The sequence below is a fragment of the Aquila chrysaetos genome, chromosome 23 (assembly GCF_900496995.4).
Source record: "Aquila chrysaetos chrysaetos chromosome 23, bAquChr1.4, whole genome shotgun sequence".
In the NCBI taxonomy this organism is placed as follows: Eukaryota; Metazoa; Chordata; class Aves; order Accipitriformes; family Accipitridae; genus Aquila; species Aquila chrysaetos.
The window spans coordinates 5,376,359-5,400,480 of NC_044026.1; the positions used below are offsets into that span (position 1 = coordinate 5,376,359).

At 40.6% G+C, this 24,122-nt stretch overlaps 1 long non-coding RNA gene across 1 annotated transcript; it reads right to left on the reverse strand.

Annotated features, from left to right (window-relative positions):
- Positions 1-291: 291 nt before the first annotated feature.
- Positions 292-22,599, reverse strand: LOC115334586. Its single transcript, XR_003921181.1, has 3 exons — positions 22,470-22,599; positions 21,839-21,968; positions 292-4,459 (listed from the first exon to the last, which is right to left on the reverse strand). It is a non-coding gene; the product is annotated as an uncharacterized LOC115334586 (long non-coding RNA).
- Between the last annotated feature and the right edge of the window lie 1,523 nt (positions 22,600-24,122).

The following is a 24,122-nucleotide window of genomic DNA, read 5'->3' on the forward strand; positions in this document are numbered from 1 at the left end:
TGGTCCTGCGGGAGCCCCCTCCTCCAGCGTTACGGCAAGTGCCCCCCCCCAGCATGGCACGGCAGAGGGGCACGCTGGGGGCTCAGCATCGCAACCCAGGAGGAGCCGGACCCACATCCTAGCCCTCGGCCCGGCCCTCAGCCAAGTGAACAGCCCTTCGGTCTTTTACCCTTGATGAAGGGAAGCCAGAAGGCTGCAGCAATCTTTTCTCTTTTCCCCTTTTTCTTTTGTATATCTTTATTTCTGCTTCTTCCCACTCCCTTTCTGGTTTAAGAAAGCCAGAAACTGCCGTACAGCCAATCCAGTCTTTAATGATTGCAAAGGACAGAACTAGAACATCAGAAATGGGGCAAATATTCTCCATGTCCTGTTTTATTCCCTGGCCAGTGTAGGCTGGCCTTCAGTGCAGACTTTTCAAAAGAAGGTCAGTTTTATGAAAACACGTGTTTGCAAACAGTACTGAGCTTTGTGACATAAAACTTATTTCAGTGAACTTTGATGACCGTTACTTGGTCTGTTTATAGACTCAGACCCCAGATACTAGCTTAATTTGTATTACAGTCCCTAAAGATATATATACCTGATTTGAGACACAGACAAACATCCCTTTGATAAGGGGTGGATATGAGATCGACATTAACTATAATTGCCTAAGGCACAGATATGGAAACTATATCTGAAACCAGTTCCATGGCTTCCTCCATCAATGAGAAAAGTTTTTCTGCCATTTTTGAGGTTGTCCTAGCTTTCAGAAAGAGTGGTGGGTATCCTTATTTCACTAACTTTCTTATTTTAAGTGAAGAAGAAAAAACTGACACCAAACAGCTCTACTTTCTCACTGGCTTTTGGGAATAGATAAAAGACCCTGAACTTCCTAACCCTTCTAGGTTGATGTTAAATATGTCTCAAGATCCATAATTCCAGAGCTGTCAGTTGAAGTCCTGTCTATGAAATCTGTATCAAGATACAAACAGGCATGCTCATCCCTAGCACATCTGTTTAAATAAATGAAAAAAACCTTAGAATTAGCTATCTAGTCTCAGGTGACTCTTTTCTTTCTCTGTCCACTGCAGGTGGCACCTCCAGATCTCACTCAGTTCAACTGTTTCTTGTGGCCATTTTAGGACGGTATCTCAGATGGCCATAGTAAAATCGGTCTCTCTTACTGGTGGAGTCTCTCTCTCTTGACTACAGAAGGAGAGTAGGTAATTGCCTTAGACCAAACCACTAAGGTGACATAATCTCATTGTTAATGTCTTGGTTCATTGCCATTTTTAATCTAAGTTAATTTAGTGTTATTCTGATTTGATAATTTTTTTTTCTTTTACTGTGGTCCACAATAATGACGATGCCTCCCAAACATCCCACTTCTAATCTGTTTTTACTGAAATGATTTTCAGATTTTTTGCTTTACATGATATAAAGAAAAATTCTACTTCCTTGGTCTCATTTTCATCACCAATAGGTATGCTTATTTTATCTTTCAATATTTTGACTGAATGTAGTGATATGCTAGGATCCCACTTAACAGTGCATGAGCAAAATCTCAGCAAATGGCCTTGTAGTGCTGTACAAAGTTAAGATACAGAGAATAAACTGGAGAGAGGCAGCTTTTAAGATGTTTTTTCTAACTGATATAACCAATTTTGTACAGTTATAATATTACATTGACAAAATATATCACAATACATTTTCCAGTTGGTTTGAAAGTATCATCTCAATGGCCAGAACAAATATAATGTGTGGGTATTTATAAAATATGGTTAGCAATAACTAAGTGAAGTAACTGAAATCATACTATACAGCACTTAAGGCAATTTCTATTACTCCATTTTTGCACCCTACCTTCTCATAAAACAAGCAGGTTACACAATCCTGTAAAAAGTAAGTTTCTAAGAGATCAGAAAACTTTTAGAGACATTTGGGAAGGAGCACGCAAAGGTATACAAAACACAGAAAGAAAAGCATCTGTTCGTGTTAGTAAAAGGAAAACAACAATCCTAATAAAGAAGCAAGGCAAGTCTTGGCCCTTTATTTTCACCATGCTTCCAGAGTTTGGAAAGCCACTTACTACAGGTGACAGAAGAACACTTCTTATCTCTAATGCTGTTTGCAAGGTGCAAAAAGTAGCGAAGCTTAGCCTTGGGTTTTGCGTTACACTTGGAGTCTGCTTAACCTGTGGGATATGTGCACTGTCCAGACACAGGCTGGTCCCTTCTCAAAACCTCTGCATTCACAGTTAATTTTTCTCATTAAAAGTTGTATGCTGTTCTCTTTCTCTATTCCCTCCCTCCCTCCCTCTTTAAGGTAGTGAAGACGTTGTTGGCTCAGGTTCTGGTTCACCTGTCGATGGTCTGATCACTCTCAAAAGAAGCTTTCTGCATACCATTGCATCCCCTCACCATCTTACTACACTTTATCCAGGAACCTGCACCACCTTCCTCTCCTCTTCGTGGGATTTTTGCCAAGACTTTGCAAAGTCTTGCCTGCCCACAGGACAAGGCAGTTAGCCCCTGGAAGCACTGCCTCCTGGGTCAATCGGGCTTCTAGTCTACCTTTGCTACCAGTCCTCCATGCCCCCATATGGCTTACTGCATGGAACTATAAGAAAGCCCGAGAGAACATTTTTAGGAGAGTGCCTTCTTTGCACTGCCTTCCTTGCACATATCTGTATAGTCCCATGCAGTAATCCATATTTTTGTTTGGGATGTATAGAAAGTATCCATAGGCAAATAACAAATAACCACTACCGTCATCTTCTTTGTGGATATCTAACAGTGTTGCATAGGTGAACCAGGGGAGAAAACTTATTGTAAAGTGACGGGGGTTCCTTTCAAATCGAGCAAAGACTATGTTGAAACATCCCACAATTGAGACCATTGATTACCTCTTCACTTCACAGTACTCAATATAGTGCTCACTTCTGTCAGTAGGAGCTACTTTCTGGGGGAATACTACCAAGTGGAGGAAATTTCCTGTGGTGTAGGCATGACTGTTGATGCAAAATGAGTGATTAGTAAACATCTTTCAGTTGGTGTTGAAAACAGAGCTGTGCAAGAAATGAACCTTGAACACAAACAGAATTGTTTGGTTAGCATCCATTCTACCCATGGGGTGATTCATGGTTGTCTTGTGTCTGTGGAATTTTCATCACCACCAGAAAATTTTGCCAAAACTATGATGATGTCAAGACCTTGGCAGAAATCTGTTACCGGCTCATGCATTTGAGTCTGGACAACATTTTCTCATTTGGTCACAGAACATTTTCTAACTTATCTGTTACCTCTGGACTCTTTCAGATTTAGGAAAGTTCTGACACAAATTTGGATGTGGAAATGAGATCTTAATGACAGACATACATACCTCTGTGAAGAGTTACAATACAACCTCGGCTTGCAATTCTCTGTTCTAGGAGGAATTTTGATTAAACTTCAGATGTGCATGTCACAGTTTAGGGCCATTTATAAAATCTGTGAGTCTTGCAACTGGCTCTGAACATTAGTGTACTTCGGGGGACCCATGACACTCTGTGTGATCTCAAAGTGGCATCTTGGAAGAGCAGTTTTTGTTCTTCTTTTTCTCCCTACAGATCCTTAAAAATATGCAAATCTATGTGATCTGCTTCTCATACAAAGAGTTGCAAATTCAGCTACGGATCAAAGATTAGAGCATATGCCTATTATTGCGGCTGCCAGTTAACCAATCCAAATGTTTAACTCTTTAAAGAAATAGAGGGTCAGCAGCTTTCTGAATAATTGTTTCCAGACAGTCTTCTGTTGGTTGGATTTCTATATCACATTCAACTTCAATTGCTGAAGTAATTTATCTCCACTCCACAGACTCTAACTTTACTAAATTCACGTGTTAGTATTTGAGTCACTTATGCTTAGACAAATCCAGAGCATGGTCCATGATTATTGATTGTTTTTTATGGTGCCTCACAGATTAAATGAGAAAAACCAGTGCCATCCTGACACCTGCCTCCGGCCTTTTGTTGTTCTAGGAAGTGTGGAGAGGAAGAAACTGGGCCAAAAAGGACTCAAAAATAAATCAAGTCAGGATGTGTACTAACCTTTTTGTAAGCTTATCTTCACTTGAGCTTTGACAGTCAGAACTGTTTTGCTGACAGTCACGGATGCCAGCGTAGTGCCACGTTGTGAGAATACGCTTCTTCACTGGGTCACACTTCCTTGTCTTCCAGCCTTGCCTTGCCTTCATGAAGAAAAGCACTTTAGAGGTGCTCTGATCATGCCCTTTGTCCCACTCCGGCGGGCATCACCTCACCCTCGAGCCTCCCAGAGAAGGGACCTTGTGTTGGGGTGGGCAGAACCAGCCGCAGGTTCAGTGCTTCCCCCCGGAGAGTCCCGGACCGCCGTCGGCTCCACGCTCTCGCGCTGCGTCAGTCTGCTTCACCGACCTCCTCCCGCCTCGGTGCCGTCACCAACCAACCAGTCGTTATCTAAAATGATGGCAAAGATGGTGTAGGGATTTTACTTTTCACCGATGTTAAACTGAAAAATAAAGCACCTTGCATCTCTGTTCATTTTCCAGTTTTGGTCTGGGCTATTCAATGCCAGTGGGCCCTACTTCATCAAATGATCAAGCCTCAAGTTAAGTATCTTCCTCAACGGGCACTTGATTTTGATGAAGAGAGCAATGTGTGAGTTTAAACTAAAAGGAGCTGAGGAGACAAAATGGTTAAGGACACGCTCTAGACCCTTAGCCTCTCCTCAGAAGGAATGATAAACACCTCTCTTTGGCCAGGTCTACTTTCCTATGGCTTTCTGAGGAGAAGTAATGGAGAGTGCTATTTATTATGTGTTGGGATGAAGGTAGGGAATGTTTTCCACCATTTAAAAAAATAAAATCCAGAATTTATGGGAGTTTGAAAAGCAATTTCCTTTAAAGGTGCAAATTCCTAATTTGCCACATAAAAGTACAGGAATTAAGTGCTAAATCCTGCTTTGCCAGTGAGACCTGTGAAAGGAGGTATGAAAAAAAGAGTTACTGTTAGGTTTCTATTCATGTTTCCTGAAAGCCTATGTATGCAAAAGTGCACTGAAACAGCCCTGATTTTTTCAAAGCCTTCCTGCCGTTCTGACTGACTTTTAAAAAATGAACCCTTGTCCGGTTTTATTTGTGTGGTGGGTTCTGATTTTGTTCTGCCTGTACTGTATCACTTTTCTCTCCTCACCATTAATCTTCCATGAATGTTCCCCAGGGCACAGTTCTCCCTTTTCTGCATGGAGAGTTTCTATTGAAATTAATGGACATTCTTCTCGTGGGTGGAGGGAAGAATACACCCTTATATCAGCCCTGCTGCAAAAGAAGATTATTCATTGAAAGGAAGCGTTAGTCTCACTCCTGAAAGCCCAGGGTCTAGTCAGGCAGATTATAGTGGGAGATCCCAACAGGAGGTCTGGTACAGAAGTGAGAACTACTTGTGCAACATGAAAACAAAAGCCAGAACAGAAGACTTTTTAAATGTTGGAACAAAACCCTGTGGAAAGTCAGTGGTTGTACTCTATGATGAAGTGTACTGTCCCAAACCTAGTTTTAGGGCAGATCCATGCAGTGGAATACGGTGCAGTGAAGATATCCATAAGCGACCTGTAGAACTAGGCATGGTCAGGAGAACTGCACGGCGCCAAAGACTAATTTGATCTGCAAAGAGGCACTGCAGATTGGCCAGGGGTGCTGGGCCACACAAATAAGGGTATATTGTGCTGTGCAGATGTATCACCTCATTTGGAACTTGGGCTTGGGAGCTCGGGCATCTTTAACACAGTCGTGCATTGCACAATATAGACACGCTAATAAGTCTCATTCCCCTTAGAGGCTTAAATGGAAAAGTCTTATGTTCCTTCACAGAGGACCCTTTAATGAATTAAAGAGGGTGTTGACAACCTTCAAACGGAACTGCATAAATTCTCATAGGAAGGATAGTAGCTGCAATGTGAGGTCTTGAAGCAGGCGGATGACCTTATAAAATATACTACAGTATCTAAGTTTAGTAAAACAAACACACTATATTTAAGTAGGCTATGGAAAGGTAAATACGCTCCAGGAATGGCCCCAAGCAGTTTATGTTACAGTAATGCTACTGTCACGTTTTGGATAGATCATTACTGTAGATACTATAATCTGAGGCTAGGAGATAGAATTTAGTATGCATAGGAGAAAGTTAAATAGAGGATAAAAAGCTCTCTTTCCTCAAATGTATTTTCAAGAATGAACCTCTCCTCTACCTTCTGCTCCAAAGAAAGAACCAAGCTTGTCTAAGGAAGCATTACATGGATGTGCTAGGCTACTCCAATATTTTTAATTCTTTGGGATATTTCATAGGGGAGTCCTATTTGCAAGGATGACTCCTTCCACCATGCCTGTTTGCTTCCTGTGATGCCTTGTTCCATGCAGTGCTGGAAAGGGTGTTAAAAGTTGGAGAACGACGGTGGTGGACAAATAAGGATTTCTTGTGTGTTTACAGTATGTGAAACCTTGATTGTTGTGTAATTAACATACCAGTTACCCTTGGATTTTCAGTTTCAGCAACCGATGTGGTTTTAATGTTTAAATTTGATTTGAGGGTCTCTGGCAAAGCTCTGCTATTCATTTGTGCATATTTGTATTTTGGTTGAAGATTATATACATATCTATCAAGATGATTACTTTAAACAGTGCTCTATCTACTCCTTCCACCAAACCTGGAAAGCTTGCTTTAAGATTAGCCTTGTCAAATTTACTTAAAGTGACCAGGCAAATACATACAACTAATTTTGTTATAGGCAAAATTAACTAATGCTCTTTTTCATGGTGAGATGCTGTAATGATTTTATATAGCAGTCAAACTATTTAAATACTAATGCTGCCTTCATGCTGTAATCACCATTCCAGTCAGATGTCATTTTTAGTAGCCTATAGGGAATTCCATCCCTTAATTATTCTTCAATACACAAACCAAGCATTCTTTAATTGGTGTAAATTGAACAGTGTTCCAACGCAAACAAGGAGAGGACAAACTAATCAATGATTCTGTGCATGTCTATTGGAAAGCTATTGCCATTAGATCAAGTAACAAATCCTTGACTCCATTAGCTTCAGAGGAACGATGGGGGAAAAATACTGCTAATGCTACTTGTTATCAATCAGTAGTGGAAAGCATGTAGCAAATCCTATAGCAGAACTCCAGCTTTTCTTGAAAGTGCTCATGGAAATTTAAAATATGAAGATATTCTGACTTCAGAGTCCCCAGTCATATGTCTTTGATGGGGGTTTGTCTGGAAACAATGTGTTTTTATCCTCTGCTGCCTCTAGTCATATGGCCTGGTTTTTATTTTTCTCTTTTAAATAAATGACTCTTGAATGATAACATAACTTTTTTCAACGTGTCAGGAAATTTTTGGTGAATTTTCTGGCTCTCCCAGCCTATGCTCCATATATTCATATGTATTCACTACTGCAGCACAACATAAATTGGGTGGCTCTCCCATCTCTTTTTTTAATACGATCTGAAATAAAGGTGCTGTATTTAAGAAACAGATGAAAAATCCATCTCATAAATGTGTCATACTCACTTTTCATTCTTGTCTCTTTTTATCAATTCTCTAAAACTGATTATTTATCACTGGAGAGGGAAGGGAAAAAAAAAGTAAAAGGCCCATTACAAACCTCTGGCCCAGATCTGCCAGTCTTACAGTTTTAGTTAGTGTGGAAAGTGAAACTCTTCTGGAAAGAAATATACTGGCTATGGATGTTCACTTTTTAATCTATTTGTTTTTGATATAATATGCTATTTACTGTTTAAGGACCTTTCATGTTGGTTTAAATTGAAGTTTTTAAAACCAGCCTAGCATAAAAAGCTCTAAGTGACATAGACCGGGTAGAGAAATACAGCATCTTCTACAGACAGCCTTTGTTCACCACATTACAGTTGAAAGAAGTGTAGAGCAGGCTCCGTAGACAACCCACCTTCGTAAAACAAGAGGGCTTCCAATTTCTACACGTCCTCATCACAGTCACAGTACTTCTCTCTCTGCACCAGACCCCTCAGGGCTGGCTCTAGGTTTTGCTGTGAAGTCACATGCGTGGGGCCTGAGGCACTTTTCCACAACACCTGCAGCTGGGGAGTGTGAGATTTGGGTTTGGTTGGTTTTTTTTTTTTTCCCTTTTGCCGGTTGGGATTCTCTAACTGGCTCAGTTGTCATGGGTGACTGGCTTGGGCGGTAGGGAAGAGAGCAACACTAAGGTAATGGCTCTCAAGGTTTCATACTTATTTCTTTGCGATGAGGGTGAAGATGCTGCAATATTTGTTTTCTGAGGGAAAGGGAGCTGGTCCCCTTGCCTCCTTTCCCAAACCAGTGTGTGTGATTTCCAGGTAATGAATTCCCCTCTGTTTCCCTACTCTTGCTTCTTTGCTGGTTGGCTCTTGCATGTGGTTATACTGTTCCTCAGAAAAGTAAAGGGTCCCATCTGATTTAAGGCATCTTTCTTCTCTCTGTTACTCTTCAGCATCTTCAGCTTTATCAAAGCAGAATGTTAGATAAGATGTTTTTCAAAAAGTTTATCAAGTCAAACTTTTTTGTAAAGCTTGTGAATTCCACTTATTTAAAAAAGACTGGTGTTGTACCACTGTTCATGCACACAGGATCAAGTCTTACTGGAGTTGAAACCACATAAGAACAGAATTGGGCCAACTTCAAAACTACACTCGGGATCCAAACGACAAAATTGGGAGGATTTAGGGTAACAAGTTCACCTGAAGTTGGAAACAACCAATGCAGTCGCATGTCAAATGTGGTTTGGGCTGTAAGAAAAGGCTAAGACTTGTCATCCAATATTTATGAAAAGCAAAGCAAGGCATTTTTATTTTGGTTTCTTTTTCAAAGAAAAGCCCCAGGTTGCTGGGAGAGTTTCAGTAGAATAATTTCTTAATCACCTTTATATTCTTAGCATATCTGGCCTTCAAAGTCCATATTAAAACTCCCCACTGATTTCCTTGGGATTATGCCCTTCAGAATGGATGACAGGAGGAACAAATACTCTCCAGGCCTGCGCCATTGCCTGGCAATCCCAAGGGAAATGCCCCTCTGATCCTCACAAGACAATTCTCAGTCACTTTTACAGGATAAGGAAAATCCCACCGTTCCCAAGGATGACAGAAAGAGAGAAAGACAGACTGCGTGAGGTGGGATGTGTTGCTCCCTGTCTGAGACAAAGAGAGAACGATAGCACACAAGCATCCAAGGGAAGGGAAGCCAGCAGAAGGCTTCTGTAAAGCAGCTAGAGTATTTAGTGTTGGTGCTTCAAAGTAAACAGATACAAATGCGTTAATAAAATATCTTGAAATGTCCTAATTTTAGAGTGTGACAATATTTTAAAATTCCTTGTAGCTTGGTATGTACTTTAACACTTTTACAAATTACTCCAGAGATCATTCTGATTTGAAAGATTTATATTTTAAACAGTATGACCCATGAGACATTTATTAGTTTTTCAAATTTAAGAGTGAAGTGCTCTATTAATGTGAATTTTATTTATTTTTGCATCAAATAGATACTGTCTGGAAGAAATAATCATTCTCACTTAAACTTGCATTATTGCAGTTGTGTTCTGTGTATCTTTACCAAATTGCTGTCATACCACCATTGGGCCAGAATCTGAGATTTCTTTGCCTCGTACCTCTCTGCTTGGTCACAGGCGCAGTGACTTTGATCCTAAAAGCTGCTGAATAAACCTTAAATTCCATGATGAAGTTCTGGGATATTGATTTCCTCTATTTTATAGTATTTAATGCCAGCTTATTGATCATTGAAAACTTTTATTAATTTTAATTTTTTTTTTAAATTTTAATGAGCTCACCTTTGGTCATGCAGACCATTCTACCTGTCCTGCAGATACACCCCATCTGCAATTGCTTTCACTGATAATGGCAGCTGTACTGGGCATTCATTGCATGTTTCTTGCCCTAGATTAATTTAGAAGTTTATTTTATACTACCACAAAAGTGGGAGTTCCCTCAGCTTCTTAGAGGCAATTAAAAATATCAGTGTAACAACTGCTAAGGGATTGCTTTCAGCCAGAAGCTGTATTCACATTATTTTGGAAAGTAGTTTGCCCAGCCTATTCTCAAAGGTCTTCAGTGAGGGGGACTCCAGGCTCTCCACAGACAATCCCTTCCACAGCTTCAGTGTCTTCACTGTCAGAAAGTTTTTGCCAACATCAGACTTGAATCTCCCTTGTTTCAGTGTAGGGCTGTTACCTTCTGTCATTTAGTTGTAAACCTGAAACACAAACTCTTCTCTGCCTCTTTGCAGAAGGTTCTTTCAAATTTGAAGTCTTTGTTTTTTATGTCCACTCATTCTCTTCATCTCAAGATGAAATCATCCCGGTTCAGTCTTCTTGGAGGTCACATTTCCCCAACTTCTGATCATTCCCATTGCTCTTCTTCGGACAGCCTTGAAGGCAGTTGGATCTTTCCTGAAATGTGGTGCTTTAACTGGGTCCCTGCCCAGTGCTCAGCTGAGTAGCACGAACACTCCCAGTACCTTACAAGAAAACTTCTGTCTCAGAGGTCCCATCAGCTGAGCTCTCTCGTATCCAGTTACATTTCTGATTTTCTCTCCCACAGCTGTGGGGAGAAAGAGATTCTCCCTCATTCAAAATGAAGCTTCAGCCTTGTGTTGCCCATTCTCACCTGGTGAAACCTTAAAAGTTCTTCAGATTCTGCCTAAGATGGAAAGATGGTCCTCGGCGTAATCCTTTGGAGAAGATTGGAACCAAATTTTGTCTGTGTAGGTGAGACACATAATTTTGATCCCACACAATTCTCCTTTTGTTTTTCCTTCCAAAATTAAAATCTTCTAAAAATGCAATGTTTAGTTTTATCTTTCTTCTGTTTTTTTTTTTTTTTCCCTCGTGTAATTATTGGCATTAGTAATTTAAGAAAAAGTGATGTAAAAGTACCATTTTGCACCAAAAAAAAAAAGAAAAATATCTTGACTTTTTATTTCCTTTACCATTATTTTGTCTAAAACAGCTTGCATAGTTAAACATAAAAATGTGACTTCTCATGATCCGTTTAAAACTTCATCTTAAGGTCAGTAAAATTTTGTAAAAAACCCTTACCCAAATCTAGAGCGGATGGTCTCATTCTTGACTTGAACTAATTAAGCAAATAAACTGTTAGGAAATTCTAATATAAGTCTGTCGCCTATGTAAATTCATTCAGATTTTATATCAGGCTAGCTGGTTGGGGTTGTTTACAGCTGCATATTTTGAATATTTTCTAGAAAATTGCATGATTTTAATAACAGAAAACTTAAGACTTAGACTTAGTGGTCTCACTCCCTTAAAGTCAACAGAAAACTCCCTTGAGCTTCTCTTGGGAAGGGCTGAGCCTTTAATCTGTGTTTGTTTAATAATAAAGTCCCCGAGATAGGCTGGTAGATAGGTTTCTGTGGGCCACACTTGTAGCAATATTAAGCATGTTTTTCGTTCTGATATACCCTGGTTTCTTAGACTGCTTAAGCAGGTACTAATGACTTTGCTACCATGATCTGTTCCTGACCCTCTAGTTTGTCTTTCTGTTCCTAATCCATGAAGGTAGATAAATATTTTGTAGCAGAAGTGTGAAAAAATATATATTTTTAAATGAGTGGTTCATCATTACTCTGCTGTTTTCTTAGTCCATTAAATTCCATCACACGTGATCATTTCTGAACAAACATTTGCAGTCAATATTTGCTAAAAAAGTCCAACTCAACCTAGTAAATAAAGCATTAGAAAACATAATTTTGTTCCTTCACCCAGCTAAATCCATTAAGACTTTAACACAAGTAAAAACTAAAGACAAAGGGAATTTCTTGAAACATGAAGGCCTGTAGCACATTTGCATTTTGAAATTAATTGCTGACCTAATTATTTGTCAGTCGTAGGATAAGTTAATCAAATATAACTTAGAGTAAAGCTTCTAAACACCCACAGGATTTTCTCCCCCAGAGTAAATTGTCATAGTGGTCCAGTTTGACAATCCATTCTCACTGTCATCTTGTGACCAAAGGAAGACTATCTGGGAAATGGTACCATATGGAGACACAAGAGAGAATGAAATACTTAGATCTCCTGTACAAAGGCATGATAAGCTAACAGTCACCAGAGGAAGTCAGGAACAACAAAGCTTTGAAAAAAGAAATACTCTGCCTTTCAAATCCATTTAGATTTATTTTTATACTGTCTCCAATTTGGACTAAAATACTCTGATATTAAATATGCATATAAAATAGAAAGCAAACGTGTTGTGTAATGTTTCATTTCTAGTATATCTGTGGATCTGCATTTCATGCCTAGCATCAGTTTGATGGAAAGGCAGGTATTTATAGACAAGACTAGGACCTTTTCTTCTTCATCTTAGGGAAACTGACTGTGTTATCTGCAAGTAATATGTCGCAACCAACCCCTTCATGACCTGAGGCTAAGGATGCACAATTTTATTTCAAAACGCACTCGGAAACAAAATCTGATGAAACTATCGGGTAATGTGACCAACGCATTATTTTCAAAAGGCATACCTAGGCATTTGAGTTAGAAATACCTCATCAGTAGTAGTATGAACTACTTCATCGCTTCTCTTATTACAGTACTGCCTCTCTCCTGTCATCTGCTGGCAATGGTAACCCACAGTAAAGGATGTTTTTCTGATCATTTTGCACTCATTAAATACAGCTGTCACAATAGCGGATGCGAGAATGCATACAAAACTTTTATGCCACGTCAAAATAAAGCAGAAACATTTTAAAAAGATCTGAAACCTTTGAAGCCTTTTCTTGAGAAATATTGAAATATTGCTTTTTGTTGTTGTTGTTTTCGACAATTGAAATTGTTCCACAGCGACATGCATTAAAACTCACTGCAGAACAAAACATCATCCATCAAAATTAAAGAAAAAGGCAAAAAAATTGAGAAAAAAAAAAAAAACCAAACCCAACCTCTCAGAAGCACAAAGTGTTTGGTTTCTGAGAGTCTGAAGTTCTGGTTCATCACCTGATTTCTGGTGCTGAACACGCATCGAGTTCCATAATCTCAAGGGAGCTGACATTTACTTCTGGGCCATGGATGAAATCTGCCCCATAAAGCTTCCAGCTGAGCAAAAACCTCTTCCCCAAGTTCTGCATTCTGAGAAACAGCTCCCTTTCAGGCTAAGCAGCAGTAAATTCTGTAGTTGTTTGACACTATTACTGTAAAAAAATATTTAAAAAGGGCAGCATGAATGACCCCAAAGCCATTCTGTAGCCAGCGTGAACAGAGAATCCCCTATGAGTAGCATTAGTTAATATTCCTGTCTGTATGCCAGTGTGTTCTGAAGACCTGTAACATCCAAGGTGAACCGTTGAAGACTTCGGTCACCCTGAAAGCAATAATTTGCACCTGTTTTGCACCTCCCCATTTCAGGATTGCATGATTATTTAAAAAAAAAGTGGTTAACTTTGAAGCATCTCCTTGAGTTGATTACTATCCTGAAACCGTGAAGCAGAGCCCTCGAGCAAAGATACAGATTTTCAAAGGTACAGATTTTTCAAATGACACCCACCTTGTGGGTAAAATAGCTACTCACAAGAACAAACTCAAGATATTCTGGATGCCTGATCTTAAGCTTTAATCAAGAGACTTCTTCAAAGTCTGGACCACACAGGTATAAATCTACTTTTATTACTTGCAGTTTCTCATTTAGCAAAAATGGCATGAGCTCCATTTCCTTGTTGTAAGTCCTACCTTCTGCCTCTCCTGAAGGTATGGGCTGGGGCCAATTATGTGATTTACTCCTCGTGGGCTTGCCATTCCCTTTTAATTTTTAATTTGCAAGTCTTGCATGTGCCAACGACGGTGGGAAAAAATGTGCAAGTGCATGTGCGTGTATGCACGTGCGTGCGTCTAAACGTACCCTTAACACGCACCTGAAAAGTGCTTCATGCTGACAATCCTATCAGGAGCAGGATGCAGCAGGGATGCTGGGAAAGGAGGCCCTCGAAAGCCGAGGCTGGGATGGAGCAGCCCCAAGCTGTCTTATTCCCCCCGCAAAGTGCAAGCACGTGATGGCCAAAGGGAGACAACTTCTAGCATCCGAGCACTTGGCACCCATGCAATGCAAGCTGCTTTCAGTATGGGAAGCTGAGTGTGTCTCCATGAGATATGGTGACACTACAACTGTTGTGTGGAGATACACTCAGCTGTCTCTCTCTCTCTCTCCTTGCTTCTTCCTGATGCAACCCTTTCCTGCTCCCTTTACTTCTCTTTTTGGTTACCTTGTGTGTTGTCCTTTACCTTTGTTGAGGGTGTCTTTCCCGAGATGAAAGAAAGAAAAATTGTGTCCCTGGCTTCGGGAAAAGGAGAAAGGCAGCATGAGTCTTACTCCAAGAGCGTATTCACCTAGAGCAGCCATTTTTGTTAATGGGTATAGTGAAGGCATGACAGAATTTGTGGGATAGAATATTAACACTAGAGACAACATTGCTGAGCTCTCATCTACCATTACTGCCTACCGCTACCATTCCTGGCTCAGCCTGTCCCAAGCTCAGTCTGTCTGAGTTCCCGGCTAACGTCTACTTTCCAGATTGCAGAAAACTTTTGCAGACGGCGCTAGAGTCCATAAATCTGAATCTCAGGGCACTAGGTGATCCCAGCTATGGCTGTAGGGTCAAGTCACTTTAGGACTTAACTGGATGGGGATAAATCACAGTGGAGTGACCAGTGGGAGAAAATACAGCCAGAAGAAATCTCAGCATGTAGGTTGTGGATGAGTATGAACAGAAATTAAGGTAAAGATGAAGAATTTGGCATGCTGTACAGAGAAGAAAGAAGTGGGAGGATTCAGTTAAAGGGCACAGGTAGTGAAAGGGAGATAGAAGAGCAGAGGAAAAGCAGAAACATGAAAAACATGAGAAAGAGAGGGAAGAATGCAGTAGAGGGAAGGAGAAAAGCTCCTGTGGCAGACTACAAGAGGGAGAGGAAAAGGAGTGGTAGAGCAGCAGAAGGGAAAGAGGGATGCTGCCCTTAATGAAGGGCAGTGCATGAAGTGGGAAAAACTTTATGGGGAACACCGAGATGAAGGGGAGACAAAGCCCACTCAAAACAACCGCAAGCAACCTCTAACTTCCCTTGCATGCATCCACATCTCCTCACCGGCCCAAAGAGTGCGACTTCTCTCTCAAGGCCAGAGCCTTCCTGCTGGCCTTGGGCCAGCCAGGACACCCAACTGATGCACCCGCTGCTCCTCACCCTCCCTGCTGGGACCAGTGCTCCTCACTACTGTCATCCCATGCCGGGCCAGTACACTCGAGCGCCTGGCCAGCTCCTGTCTTACGGCTTTCAAAAGTCATTTTCAGACTGGACCGTAATCTCGAAATCTGCCCGACGGGGCACAGTGTAATCCCAGCTCTATTTTCAAGGTCAATTCCTGCAGGTTTTGCTCGGTTTTTGACTCATTCAGACCTTCCGGTGATTTCAAAAAGCCATCGACCCAGATAAGGGAGGGCAGAACTGGGGCCACCATCAGATTTACAGTGTAAAAAGTGACTTCATTTTCAGATGGCTTCACTGTACCTGCTGTAAGGTTTCACTGTTCTTTTTCTCTCATTGAAATACATGGAAAGATCTGTACATCAAATACATAAAAGATTTGACTTTTAATTCCTACCATGTATTTTGGTAAGAGGAATTAAATGTCAAAACACAAAAGCAATTATACACTTAATGGTAAAAAACATATAATCAAGTCATTTTTTTTATTTTCAAATTGCGGGGATTGAAATAAAAGGGCAAGAGGGTCTTACTTTGACATTATGTGAGATGGAAAGGCACATTTGTATCCTTTTGTACCTTTTACAAAATGAATACGCCTGTAATCAGACCCATTCATTTTGAAAAGGAGATTGTGCTTTAGATCTATGGCATATTTGCGAGGGTGTTGAGAAAGTATCTAAGTAAAATGTGCCATAGGAAATCAACTCTGGGGAAATGCAGTTATTCTTCATGATGATATACAACTAGTTTGGTGTAACACTTGGGGTGAAACAAAGCCTGCTGGTACGGGAGACTCATTGCTGCATATTTTACCAACCATCATTACAGCAACGTAGGCAAATTTTTCTGGCTCGGGAAGTCCCTGAGCTGCAAATTGCTGGAGGCTGGGAGAGTGATCTGGGGCACTGCTACGAGGTTGCCCTCTTCTCTTCTGCAGCCAGCTGCTGGCGGCTACTGTTGGGGTTAAGACACAGGTTCTTAGGTCTGCCTTTGTCGCGGCAATTTCTGTGTTCCTTTCCTCTATGTGCCCAGCAAATTTAAAGGGGAAAGAAAGCAAAGTCATGCTGGTTCCTCTATATTTCTGTGATAGTAGTAACTAGGGGCTAGTTGCTAGTGTATCTGTACAATCCTTAATGCAATGAACCACTGCTCCTACTGTGAGGCTGGTAGGCACCTCTACATTACATGTGGGCAGCTATATAGCACAGTGTATGGTTCATACGGCAGTATGTCCCACGGTCCTAGCAAGCTGGTCTTCCAGACTGGGCACAGGACAGGGTTCGTCACAGCTCTCACTGGCCGGAGTGGGTAGGTCTCCTTCCCAGAGGCTGGGGATGACTGTTGCACATTTGCAGCCTGATCTGTCATTTCTCCATTGCAAGTCCTTCTGTAGCTGAGACAGACTGAAGGTACAGAAATGGCCTTCTATGAGCTTAGCGGTAACATGGTCCTGGGATGGCACTTTTCCACTTCTACAGTGGTTTATGGGGGAACAGAAGTCCTACTAGTGATAAATATTGCTACATTACTGTGATACAACAATTGCTTCCACTCAGCATCAATCTGTTAACCAGTAGACCAAATTCCCTTTTACTGCTGCAAAACCTATGAACATCTCCTACCGGAATCATACCAGCTGTAAGGTGTGGGATTGTTCTTCCATCCCACTGCCTAGTGTACCCAAATTGCTCCAAATTCTAGGATCTGATTCCTACTTAACGATGATATTGCATTCCTGAAGCTGTGCAAAAGGATTAAAAATTAACATGAATGTACCTGCCATGTAGGTAGAGAGATACAGCTGAGTGGCTTTGGCATGAGCTAGAACTAAGTTCCCAAAGTACAAATCTGAAAACACGACTTAAAATGCCCCAGAAATTAAATTCAAGCTGAATTACCTATCAGCCCACAGTTTTGTCATTATTCTAAATGGGAAACGTTTCTGTGGAGTGTGGTGGTTCTCTGTATACATAGAAAGTTGGCATTCTGCTTAAAGCTTGTCCAGGTAGCCAAGTTACAAGAAAGATTTCCCTTCAATGGCATTACACCAGTAACCTGTCCTAGACTAAAAGTAGGTTATTTACTATGGAGCTGGGCCAGCTAGGGTTCTATTTTAATGTAAGCTCTAATTCTTGACTTCTAAAATTCATTTTGGCACATCTATTTTTGTATAAATTCTTATGTGATTTCTCACTGCCTCTTGTATAATGGTGACATAAAGATTTTAAAAAAACACCCTAAAAAACCAACAGAAAACAAGTAAAAATAATCAGTTGAGGAAGTATGAAAACACTGGCCAGTTCACCCAGAGATCTGCTGCTTCCTTACGCCACTTCAGGTGTACAGAGGTCTTAAAAAAGCCCAGAAGATTTTAAGAGAATATTTGTATGTGTATTTTATGTCTAGGAAATGGTAAAACATCTATTTTGTATGCCAAAGCACTATTATATATCTATATTTAGCTTTCACTTTTAGTGGGTGTTATCTGCTAATGTATATTTCTGGGAGTTTGGAAATCTAATGTTAAACCATGGTATTTTTCACTTTCTGAGAAGAATGGGCTTTTGATAACAAAAGAGGCAAAAAAAAAAGACAACCTGCTAAATGGTACTTACTGAGAAATAGGATTCTCTCTTCCAGGGAGAAAAAGCCATCAAACTTTTAAATCCTATTTGCAGGCTTGAAATTTTATAAAAAAAAAAAGATTAAAAAATCCCCTTTTTCACAAAAGTTAATTTCTCTCGAATTCGGAGAATTGAGTTGAATCCCATCGTGTTGAGTTTCCCCACAGAGAGAATGCAATGGCTGGCGTAGGAAGTCCCTGAAAACAAATTTTTTGATGGACATTTTCTGTCACCCTTTGCCATCACGGCATACATTTCCCTGTCACATAATATACGGTAATTATATGGATTTTCCTCTTTCCAAATCGGAGGAATGCTTCCTTACTTGAATGGAGGGGCCACAGACTACTAGTCAACCTAAAAATCCTGTTAGCATTACATCTCAGCACAAATAAAGAATTTGGATCAGTGCCTTGTTAGATCACCTCTATTTCTAGCTCGCTGAGTAAAAAGAGCATTTTTTGCAGCCTAGTTTGATAAGTAAAAGGTGTCTTTCTCACCTGCGTGCACTCTGAATTGTCACTCTCATTCTTTGTTCCTTTGCATGCGGCTGTTGTCAGCTCCCGAGTCACAGAACCACTTGCAGGAACGGCTCGGGAGAGTTTTGGAAGAAAGGAAAGGGAAAAAAGGAGCCGCATTTTTATTTAACAGGAGAAGGAGAACATAAAGAAAAGAAAGGTGTTCTCAAGAATGTAGCCTGCAGCCTTGTCAGGTAGCATTTCTTCAGATGGTTTTTTTTCTCTCCCCTTTCCCACCCCAAGATCTCTCTTCATCATTTTTTTAAACATCTCTTCTGGGACAGGGACATGAAAGTGAATTGTGGGTCAAAGGCAAGAATTAGGGGTTGCCGGGGCTGCTTTCTGATGGCTTTACTTTATCTTTGTGTCCAAGCTTTTGCCAGTCAGCAGGTACCGCGGGTTATCCATTCCAGTCACATCATTTTCTGCTTGATGACAAGCATCACACCTTCATCCATCACATTTACATTTCAAACTGCCACACTGCTCTATTGATTAATTATTTAGCAGCTCTTGGCCACTTGTGAGTGTTTCTGCGCTCACGTTTCACAGAGAAGGTCCGTTCTTTTTATTTATGTGTGGTTTTGTAAAACAAAAAAAATATGTAAAGCCTTTAACATACACACATCCTAATAACCCGTGTGCGCGTGCCTGTATACACGCATACATGTGTGCATATTTACGTGTGTGTGTGCGCGTACGCTGGTACAATTAGGTACACACAGGGAGCAGAAGCAGGTAATCTGATCAATAAGCACATGCTCACACTGATAATAGATTTCTGAGTTTTCAGAGCACTGAGCAGCAGATCAATGAGACCTTGCAGGTGTGCTGGAGCCGGGAATTGCATCAGCTACATCACGCTCCCTACAGACTAGTGAGGAACATACACGTCGTCCTCCGGGCTCTGTCACTTCGAGCAAAACCAGGTGGAGGGCTTTTGCAGGTGCCTGATAATGGTTGTGTTTCTTCCACATCACGGGCAGGAAAAGGCAACCTCTGAACAGGACAGGGGAGATGGTTCCACCGAGGGCTCTGCTTGGCCCAGCAAATCACTCCGTCTGTCTTTTCCTCAGTTCTCTTTTGGTGAAATGGAGAATTAGGATCTAATGTTGTAGTCCTTTGGCACGCCTGATTTCATCTGTGAAGAACCCTAGTTCCACTGTAAGAATAAAATCTGCCTGCTCTAACTAGAAATGAAAAATCCAGGTTAGTTTAGAAATCTTTGTTTGGAAGAGTGATGCTTGGCCTTGCTTCTGGTCCCTGGGGCACTCTGCTTTGGCTGGACACTTTTCTGACCCACCACCACCTCCCACCCAGCAGTTCCCACGAGAGCGATCTGTAATCCTTTGGTGTCCCAGGTGGTGGTGTGCTCCAGACTACTCTCTGATATTCCTAACTTCTTGCCCAAAGACACGAGTCTCTAGAAGGAACAGCTGCAAGATGAAGAGTTCGATGATGGGAAAAGGAATGTTTTCAGTAAAGGTTTTGAAAAAATCTGATGTTCGTGACATCATGTACTTATGTTGGAGAAGGAAATGAGGTCATCTCGAATTCTAAAATAAAGTTAGTATTTGGATCTGTTTTAATGTTTTCTACTGTTTTCATTTTTTACAAGTTTATTATGGATATAACCCAACAAATGTAAACAGGGCGATTCTTTTTCCTGCTATTCATTTTCAATAATTTCTGACTTATGCAAAGCCTATTAAAATCAAAGGGAGTATGTACATTAACTTAATAGGCTCTGGATGAGACCCTTGAAGAGGAGGGACCACATGGTTCTTATTGCTCCATCTCTTGTATTTCTGTTTTTATCCTTCAAATTGTAAAAGTAAATGTAATACCACTGACTGTTTTAACGGATGGGATTTGTGCCAGTATTGAGCTCATTGTCTGAATGGTGTTAGGCTAGGGTTGGTCAACGTTTTTCTGTCAAAATTACTTGGTTTATTATAAAGTACATTGGGAACTTGGATAAGGCAAATGAATATCCTATTTATATATTTACAGTAAAATATTACAGCATTCAAACAATAAAACAAAACCATCTGCTTGGTCTATTAGTGATGTTAGTACACTATTTAACACAGAGAGAATAACTGACTGGCTCTTTTCTATGGAAAGCACTGAAATAAAAAATGAAGTCAACCTTAGTCCTGACTTGTGGTGGAGGATTTGGTTGTTTGGTCAGATATAATCTCCACCTCTGACCGCAGTTGAAGGAAATATTTAATGTTTGAGTTTTGCCATTTCTTCCCCTCTGTGTTCATTTCTCCTCGGGCCTTGTTTAGTCCCTTTCTGTCCCCTTTTTTAACAGAAATTCTGTGAAGTGCAAATTCATCTACTGGTTTTTTTTTTTCCACCTCTTTCCAAAACTCGTCCATCTCTAGCATTTAAGGCCAGCACTCAATGTTGACAAAGGCCATTTTATGTGGACGGACTCGGTGTCAGGTAGACTGAACTCTCCAGCTTATGTCTATAGTTGGCCATCAGGGCCAGGCCTGAAGAAAGGCAAGATGATGGCTCCTGGGTCAAGTCCATTCCCTTACGTTGGGTAAACAAAGGAATGGAAGATAGAGCAGCTATTCCAGACATCCTCCATATCTTCTCCAAGGTAGCAGTCTTGTACAGCACCAAAACTTATGCCTGATAAAGAAGACCACTGAATCCCTGCTAGTAAGGGAATATGTTTTCTCGCTTTGGTATGTAAGGGAGGGAGGGAATGGAGCATGGATGTCCATGGAGGGAAACAACAGCAATGGATGGTCTTTGTAAGAAGTCCTGGCCTCTCAATTTCCAATATATTATGAATATACAGAAAAAACCCCTATTTATTTCTGCCTGTTATCCCAAGTGGTTTACACTGATGTAACTTCTGCATGTGAAATGTCATGGAGGCAGTACCGAGTTATAATTACAATAATTAAAACTTCAAGTTATTTGAAAACCAGCACTTTCATGGTTAAACAAAGGTGATGATATCTATCATATCTACAATTAACAAAGTGCCTTATAAAGTGCACAAGTCTGAAAGATGCTGCAGTTTGCATGACCATTGAAATGCCCAAATCTAGTTTAAGTACAAAAATGAAGGACAGAAGGTGAACCTTCAACTTGTACGACAGAGTGGTTTCTCTCACATGAGTAACCTCAGCAGGAAAATGGCAATACTAGTACTATGGCAATACTTGATAAGATCAAGGACATTATTCTCTAGACCTCTGCACAATACTGTTCCACTGTAAAGATCTGAAGTTAAAAGAAGACCAAATGAAGCTCCCTCTCTAATGTTGCCATCATATAGTGTCTGAGAATGTATTTACATGCCTTTTAAATTTTTTTCTTTATTTCCTTTGAAATAACCCTTCTTTGTAGAATAACAGTGTCTCTCTTACCTACCTATTCACTCATCGATCCTAAAAGTAGGAGCTGATACAGTGTCATAGATGATATGGCAGCGAAGCTCTTCACACTTCTCTTTGTTTTTTGCTTGCTTCATCTCTTCACTTTCACAGTTAACAGGCTTGCTCTGTATAAAAAAAATAAACATAGTAATTAGTTCGCCATAGGTGTGTTTAATTTGTATTGTCACAAATAAAAAGGAAAAATAACACTTCATCATTTTTGGGCTTAATGAGATCAGGAAAGTATTTTCATAATTGAAAAGAAAGATTCTTTTAAATAAGATCTTTTATTAGGAAGTGAGAACAATATAAAGTAGGCACCTTCCAGTGAACTATTCTGTAAAATGGCAAACATGATAACAAACAAAAACAATTAGATTATGAGTGGACTCCTTACTTTACAAAGATTAAAATACATAAACATAATAATTCTGAGTACTTGACAGGATTACACAGGCTCTAATTCTAAGTTATGCCATTTCTGACTGCATAAATACTAGCCAGCACATCCTGCTACTGCCAGTAATGAGAAAGTTCCCAAGAAATCAATGATATGAGAGAGAGAAAAAAACAGCTAGAGCAACAGGTGGTTCTTCGTCTTATCTATGGGTACAGCATTACTTTACCATTTCAAGAAGGAGTAAATACTCAGCTATTGCTGAGAAGGTGGTCAGTCGCACCATCAAAGTTAGCTGGTTTCCACTTTGGTAACTAGAGTTCATTAGAGATGAACATCCACATCTTATTGTCAATCCTTTTCTGCAAAAGAATTATTGTTAATCAATTTTGATATAAAGGTCAGAGAAGAAGAATGCTGTATCTTGTGCCCAACCCTGGTCATTCAGTCAACAGAGAGAGCCAGTACAGTATTTTCCAGAGGAATTAAAAAGACAGACAAATAAACAAACAACCAAACCACGAAATGGCAAGTCATACATCAAGCTAATAGTGCAGTGCTGCTGTCCATGGAGAACAGTCCTGCCTGACTTCCCAGCACATGGAGCACTTGCTCTTACTTTATTAGCCAAGCAGGACACACTTCTGCCTTCCCAGTGCACCCAGTAGTCCCAGGAATACAGGTTTGGTCCCATTTATTATGGTAATAGCATTAACAACTACTCTTTCCAGCCAAGGAACCCTGTTTATCAGATGGTCACCTGTAGCAGCAAATCCCATAGGTTGACCACATGCAACAAAACTCATTTCTTTCTATTTCCTCTAAATTTACTATCCTATACCATTTAACTTCACTTGTTTATAAGTAATGTGACAGGAAAAAGAGAAGGTCGTGACTCATGGTTTAATTAATGACACATAATTAATCACACCTTCAGGACCCTCAAGTAGGTACAGTATTGAGAAACAGACTTCCTTGCTGCGCCTTTTACACAGTAACACTGATCCAGAGAAAAGGGAGAGTGCTCCTGCCCCTCAGGGGTGTAACTCCCAGCCATCGTTTTGCTGGAGAATCACTGCAGGATTGCATGGAGGAGACATCTTCGGGAAGCAACCATCCCACAGGACTTCAGGTTTCTAGTGCATTCCTGCCCTTTCTGTAGAAACGCTTGAAAAACATGCAGAAGTCATTGATCCACAGGTGCACCAAACCAGCCATTTGCATAGTCCATATTAACATTAATCTGGCTAAAATAGATAAGCAATAACATGCCTCGGCTTGTGGGATGAGCTCCTCCAGGTAACTGTCTACCTCCACAGCAGGGAAAAACCCATAAATTATGGTACCTCCTGTTTTCTCCAGACCAATAAAACTTAAATTGTTTCTTAAAGTGTGGCATGTGTCCAACAGAGAGGGAATACCCCGATTAAGAGCATTGTGGTTAAGGGGTGTCCCTGCAAGGTGGCAGTGACAAGGCTGACTGTTCTGGGGCTGGAGAGAGAACTGACCTGGGGTGTCCTCATATGTGAAACATTGCCTAAACCACTACTAGGCTGTGAGGTAAAAGGTTCGTTTACAACATCACTCCTATGACTGTGCTCATGCTGCAAAAGACAAGAATGGGGTTATTAATTTATTTGAATCAAATATTGTTAGCGTCTGCCTGAGGAGGGGACTCCAGGCCCCGAGCTGGCTAGGGGCCACACCGCTGAAAAGGGCTATGACTACAGATACATGCTGGAGCATAGCCCTTATGCTTGAGCCTTTCCCTGTCCAGCTGTTTTGGTTCCCACTCTGAGATTTCCACCGTGCCCTACATAGCGTTTAAAAGATGACAAACACGTGTCTGCAGTCACTTCTGCAAACTGGTGCTTAAAAACGA